Genomic DNA, 7,143 nt, shown 5'->3' with positions numbered 1-7,143 from the left:
GACAACACATCTTTTAAAGTGTTATGTTGTATTTGACCTTATTCAATGAGCAAAACATGTGTTTGCAATTTCTCATTCCTTTTCCTTGCGTTAAGGTGAAGATTGGAGATGTTTTGGGTTTTGTCATTAAATGGCCAAAAGGGGGAGATTTTTAGGTTTAGTTTGGCCTTATTTAATGATCAAAACGTTTATTGATATTTTCTCATTCTTCCCTAGGTGTTGAGGTGAAGATTGGATGTTTGTTAGAATTCTTTACCTTCCTCATTGGATGGGGTGCCAAAAAGAGCTCGTGACGGGACTGAAGGAATGCTCTCTGGTTTCCTGTCAGGAACTCCGTCAGAACGGGACATATAACATGGAGGCTATTGGTTCCTCGTCATGAACCTCGTAAGAACGAGACATATAACGGGAAGTTACTGGTTCATCGTCAGGATCCTCGTCAGAACGGGACATGTGATGGGACAAAAGTTGAAGCTACTTTTTACTCTTTGCGTCCTAACGAGGATTAACTCCCATTAAGACAGAAATAGCTCAAAATACAGATTTTGGCATTTCTGTCAAAACGGAAGAAAATCCTCATTGAGACGGAAATAAGTAAAATTTCAGATCTATAAACACTTGTCTCATTTTCTGCAGAACTCTTTGAACCTCTCAATTTCCATTTATGCTCTTTTGATTTTAGAGGTTCTCGGTGAAGAAAGGGTTGCTATTATCACTCATGGAAGTGATACCATTCACCATTTTTTGTACCAAGTGGAGTTCCTAAAAAGCTTAAAGCTTTCCATCACTTGGGTTTTTTGTTTTTTTGATTTCAAACCATACTATACACATCACTCAACCGCAAAAAAGTTTACCGAAGGGTCGGTAAGGAGATGCACTGCATGAATGTGGTAACAATGGAGATAAGGTGGGAAACTTATTATTCTTACTAAGTCTAAAGGTCCTTTAGGGAGTGATTATCGTCTAGTATGTAACTGTGAATCTTTATATAGTGATTTCCTAGGTTTGATTACCTCATAGTGGTTTTTCCCTTAAGATGCTCAAAGGGTTTTTCTCTTCGCCAACAAATCTTGTGTTGTGGTTGTGTGAATGTTCTTTTATTTTTGTGTTGATTTATTTTTAAGCATAGCTTTTTATTTTCCTGATATAAATTGCTTATCCGTTTGTTTTGGTTATATAAATCGCTTATGCGTTTGATTTGGGGGTAGAACACGATCCTCGTTCTTTCATAAAGGTTTACCAGAAGCTGCATGTTTACTTTTGCTTAATAATAATGAGCTCATATCATACCCAACTATGATGTTTACTTACTAAGTCGTTAAATTTACGCGGTTATTACTCTTATAGGGAGCTTGTTCCTAGAGCCTAAGAGTGGTACGACGTATACAATTGTCACGACAGACTTTGCTTTAAGATCTTCATACTGTTATCATGTTTGCTTTATATTATTGTTAGTTACTCCATGTCTTTAATTTAAGGATTATACTTGTATCATAATGATATTTATTTCACATTCTTATGTATTAACTCTGATAATGCTTAAAGGGGCGGTTCCCCATTTAGCCACCAGTTGGTTAAACTGGGATAATTACCAATAATCCTACCAGGCTGGCCTAGGCTAGTTTTGGGGCATTACAGTAATATCTCGAGTAAACCATATATGATAGTTGTTTCGAGGAACCTGTAATATAATGCCGGTGCCCTGACTATTGTACGCTACCATCCGTAACACTAGCAGCCCGACCGAGTCCGACCTCGGGTGGCCCACACTACTAATGATGTATGTTCAGTAGTGACCGACCGTTAAGGTTGCGCTGGCAATGGAACCATATTATATTTATTCTTTTTTTTTTTTAAATGTTTTTTTTTTTATAAAATATACTAACACAAAAACGACTAACACAACAAAAACATAAAAACTAAAACTGAAAAACTGACAAAAATGACCAAAAATAAAATTTCCGTAATATTTTTGTGACAAAATATTTCCGTAATATTCTCAATATATTACGGAAATATTCTCCACATATATTATTGCAATATTCATTATTGTAAATATGCTTATTTTATGTGATTTTGTAATTATTATATTTTCTTTCTTTTAGGGCCTTATTCAACCATAAATAGGTCATTCTATTGTACAATTGAATACATATCAGAAATACAAATTTTTTTTCTACAATTATCTTTTTGTTGTCTATTTCAACATAGTTTCATACTAAATTTAATGATTATAATGAACGTGAGATTGAAGTAACACCTTGAGCGCGAGTTGTCATACAATTAATTACGAGATTGAGATTTATTTAACAACCTTCATATTGCTCATAGTTTACAATAGTAACAAGGCTGAAGCATTATAAGAAATTTTTGACTTGTCCATGAATATATAAACAGTTGTAAGATTGGATTCTCGGGCATGAAACCAGAGCTTGACATTACGAAGAACAAACTGGGAGCCTATCTAGACGTCTATTTCTCTCTCAGACACACACACATACAAAACAAACACAATGACAACTATGTTTTGTTGCTTAATTTGAAATAAATAAGTTATATGTTAGTTTGTTTTCTTTTCATTTTTCAGTTGTTGCAATAGGACAGAGGTGACTCGCCTCTCCCAACTGAAGAAGATATGCTTATGAAGAGCAAGTAGTGTTTGGTGATTTACATCGTGTAAATTTACCAAACATTCATAATTTTCAAGTAGTAGTGAATAAAACCAAGTGATTTCCCATGTGTTGTTCCATTTGGTTGGAAACTAGTTTCTCCAACTATGGTCTGGGACTTAAATTACTTGCTAAGTTTGTCTGTAAGGTAGGTAACCTAAAAAAAATCCTTTTATGCTCTTTATCAACTTTAATTAATTTTAATATTTTTAATTTTTAATTTATATGAAATATTCTCTTTCTTTCTTTACTGTACGTACATTACAACCTCAATTTTGGTACCAAAATTTCATGCAATAGAACAGTAGGCCTATGTGAGCTAGGTCCTTGGATATTTCAAGTAAATGGAGCCGGATTGCATGGGCGCATACCCAAGCAAATTGGCCCAATCGAACACGTGCAAGAGAATAATTTTATTTCGAATAATATTATACTTACTATCACTTTTTTTATACAATTTTTCGAACGCATGCAAGTAATCGGCCCTTTAGTTAGTCGCTCAGTCATTCTATCAGTTTTGAGGTTAGGATTGGCTTAGTTACCTCAAGACATTTTTTAGGGTGGCTAGCCACTCCAATAATTTTGGGAGTGACCGATTCATTTCTTGGGGGTAACTTTGTCACACCTATAGTGATTTTCAAACCATCCATTCTTTATATATATTGATTTTTAGGGTTTCTTTTTTGTGTTTTCGAATTTAGATGAATATTTTTGTTTTATTAAAAAATTTTATGGGCATTTTTGTCTTTTTATTTGCCTTAGACGGAACATTGACATTTGATAGACATTGACTATATTACTTCAATTTGGATGCACACAGAAAACCCGTGAAAACAAACATGTGTGAAGCGCAGATCAAATTTTTCCACAATGCACTACCTGTTACGGCACCGTCTAACCAAAATATCAATTCAAGATTCTTTCACGATTTTGCTATTGATCTCCTAAGATCAATACCCACGTGATCCGACACTTTCCTTTCGGTGATACACCTTTTGAATATATATGCAGTACTGACCAAATAGTTTAGGTGTGTTTGGTCAATTTTTTTTTTTGTTGGGAGTTTTTGTTTGAGTAGTAAAAAGAAGTTATTGATAGATGTTGACTTTTGTGAGAGAAAGTGAATAATAAAATTTAAAAAAAAAAAACAATTAATTTTGGAAAAGATATTGATTTTATTTTATTTTTTTATTTTTAGAAATGAAAATAGGGGGGGAAAGAAGAAGGTGTTTGCCAAACTGTGCCCTATTTGAGTATTTTCCATTTATTTATTTATTTTTGTTTCCTTTTTCCTTTTGGATTCACAATTAAGGCATTGAAGGCATTGCATGGGCTCAAAAGTCGGTCGGCATAATCACATTATTTTTTGAGTAATATAAGAGAAACATAAAAGTAATTTTAAGGTTTACTTGCCCGTATACGATATGATCTTCAAACCGACTAAACTTACATCCTTCTCTCTACATAAGAAAGAATGTAATTCACTTCTGCATTCGAGTAATTATTGTAACCTTTGCTAAATAATAATAGCAATGTCATTTTCTTTCCACATTCACATTAATTTGGTCCTAAATAGAAAGAATATCATATATATATATATGTCCATGTGTTAGGCATGTGAGTTTGTAAAATGTGGTGCTACACGGTTGGCATTGGTAGTTTATTAGCTATATAATATTATGTGTGCTTAAGTTAACTAGCATCCATTACCCCCTCAAAAATATAATATTAATGAACACTAAGTCATGATAGTGAGGAAATTTGTGTTCATAATAAGAGTGTTATCCCTCTTATTATGAACACAATTTTTTTTTTTTTTTAAAAAAAAAGAATTGGTTTGTAGGAAATTCTTACAAATCATTTTCTAACTGGCTTTGTAGGAAATTTTTGTTCTCTTACTATTTTCTTAGTTTAGGGGTACTAAATTTCTTACAAATTGGGTTATAACCCAATCTCTAAACGTATTACGTGTCTTTTAAGCATGTGAGAATCACATTTTTTTAGTAATGCTATTAAAAAAGTATGTCAAAATCACATTCTATATATATATATATATAAGCAAGCTTGGGCTCGGCTCGCATAAGCTCGACTCGTGCTCAACTCGAATATTAAATGAAGCGTTTCATGAACACAAATCTTGGCTCGAATATTAAACGAAGCAAGCTCTGCTCGACTCGGCTAAGCTCGTGAACAGCTTGTGAGCAAGCTCGTATAAGGCTCGCCTCACTTATTAGGCTCGGCTCGTATATTTTTTATTAAGTAACAAATAACAATATATAGTCAATATTACTTATTTACTCAATAATAACAAATATATTATATACATTTGTTTTTGTTATATATATAATAAGAAATATATGATATTATCATTAATCATTTTATCATATGATATAATCATATAGTACAACCGTACAAGTTATTGTGTCATTTAATACAAATATTATAATTAGATAGTTTATACTTTGGAAATTGGAATTGTATACGGTATATCACATAATCATTAATCATTATATAATCATATGGTATATCTGCATAAGTTATTGTGTTATTTAATCAATACATTATAATTATATACTTTATTCTTATAAAACATATATGATATATCACATGATCTTAGATCTAAGATAATATTAATATTAATTGTGAGATAATATGATCATAAAATTTAAGTATGAGTGTATGACCATTAGATCATTATGAATTTATTACTTAGAGTTTGAGTATTACTATTAGATTAAATGATTAATAATTAAGTAACTAATGTGTTTCTTATAATTTATACATTATAATCATAATTTACGGTAAGTAAAAACTTAACAATTTAAATTTAAATCATATATCATGAATCGTGATAATGAGAACATATAATATACGTATATAAGTTATAACTATTAACATTGACCCATTACCCATATAAATTAGATAATGATACAGTCATATAACTATATAAGTATATAAATGTTTACATATAAGATACAATATATATTAATATTGACATTATATACTTGACTCGTATTAAGCATTAACATTTTAATATATTAACTAAATAATACTATATGTAATATGAATATATAGTGGTAGACTATTAGTGCGTGTGAGGGTGACATAAAACGTTTGACATTATCATTTTAAAAAACACTTAATCTAAAATAAGAAGAAAAAAAACGCGATTGAAAAAACAAAATTTTTAAATCGCAATTATTAAAATTGAAATATCAAACTGACCCTAAATAATACTAAATAACACAATTTTTATTCCTAATTTCTAAATTTTGAATTTTGAATTTTGAATTTTGAATTTTGAATTTTTGATTGAATTTAATCGTGGCCGTCCAATTTAATTGAATTTAATCTTGGATGTTGGATTTAATCAATGGAACCAGTCTCACCATCAAATGCACACATAGGATTAATTCCAGGTACACTATAAATTAATCTCTAAAAAGAAAAACCTAACCCTAAATCCCTAATAGCCGTCTCTTTCTCACACTCACACAGCCGCCGTCCTCCTGACTTCCTCACCCAGACGTAGCAACGCTCTCCTCTCACCTCGCCTCTTGCCTCTCGCCGTCTCGCCTCTCGCCGTCACGCCTCTCGCCGTCTCGCCTCTCGCCGTCTCGCCTCTCGCCGTCTTGCCACTCGCCTGTCACAGTATGCCTCGATCGCCTCTCAGTCGATCTCCTCTTATCAGTCAATTGCCTCTCAGTCGAGCTCGAGCTCGAACAGGGTTCCAACCCTATCGAGCCGTGCTCGAGCAGCGAAGTCAGGCTCGACTCGAGCTCGAGCCTGAGCCAAAACTAAACTAGCTGAGCCTGGACAGCCCAAGCTCGTCTCGTTTACACCCATATATATATCCAAGCTCCTCTTACTCCTAAACCATTAACCATTGGCAAACCTGCCCAGCTGATAACCCCCAGCATTTTCCTTTCTCCTCCCAAGGAGACCACTGCCCCTACTACTTCTTCCAGTTCTTCTAAGAAAAAATCATCTTCGAAGAAAAAAGAGAAGAAGGAAATTCTAAAAGCACTACTCAATTCTCTCGATGATAGCTCCAGTTCTGATGATGATAAAAATGATAAGAAATCTGATGCATCCTCTAAACCAACTTTCAATCCCATACGAGATTATTTCGAAAATTCTGGTTTTCCAGGAGACAATGAAAATTATTACCCTGGACTTGAAGATTTATAGCTCATTTGCTCATTGATGGCCCATTTGTCATCCGTGGCACTATTGACAGATCATTTGCCCTCTGTGGCACCATTAACAGCTCATTTGCCCTTTTTGGCACCATTGACAGCTCAATTGCCCTCCGTGGCACCATTTATTAAATTCCCACTAAAATACTTGCCGACACTACAGTTCCTTCTACAGTACCTGCTACAGTACCTGCCGACACTACAGTGTGATACAGGATCTGCCGACACTATATATATATATATATATATATATATATATATATATATATATATAT

Source organism: Corylus avellana, chromosome ca1, assembly GCF_901000735.1.
Source record: "Corylus avellana chromosome ca1, CavTom2PMs-1.0".
Taxonomy (NCBI): Eukaryota; Viridiplantae; Streptophyta; class Magnoliopsida; order Fagales; family Betulaceae; genus Corylus; species Corylus avellana.
This window is presented reverse-complemented; position numbering follows the sequence as displayed.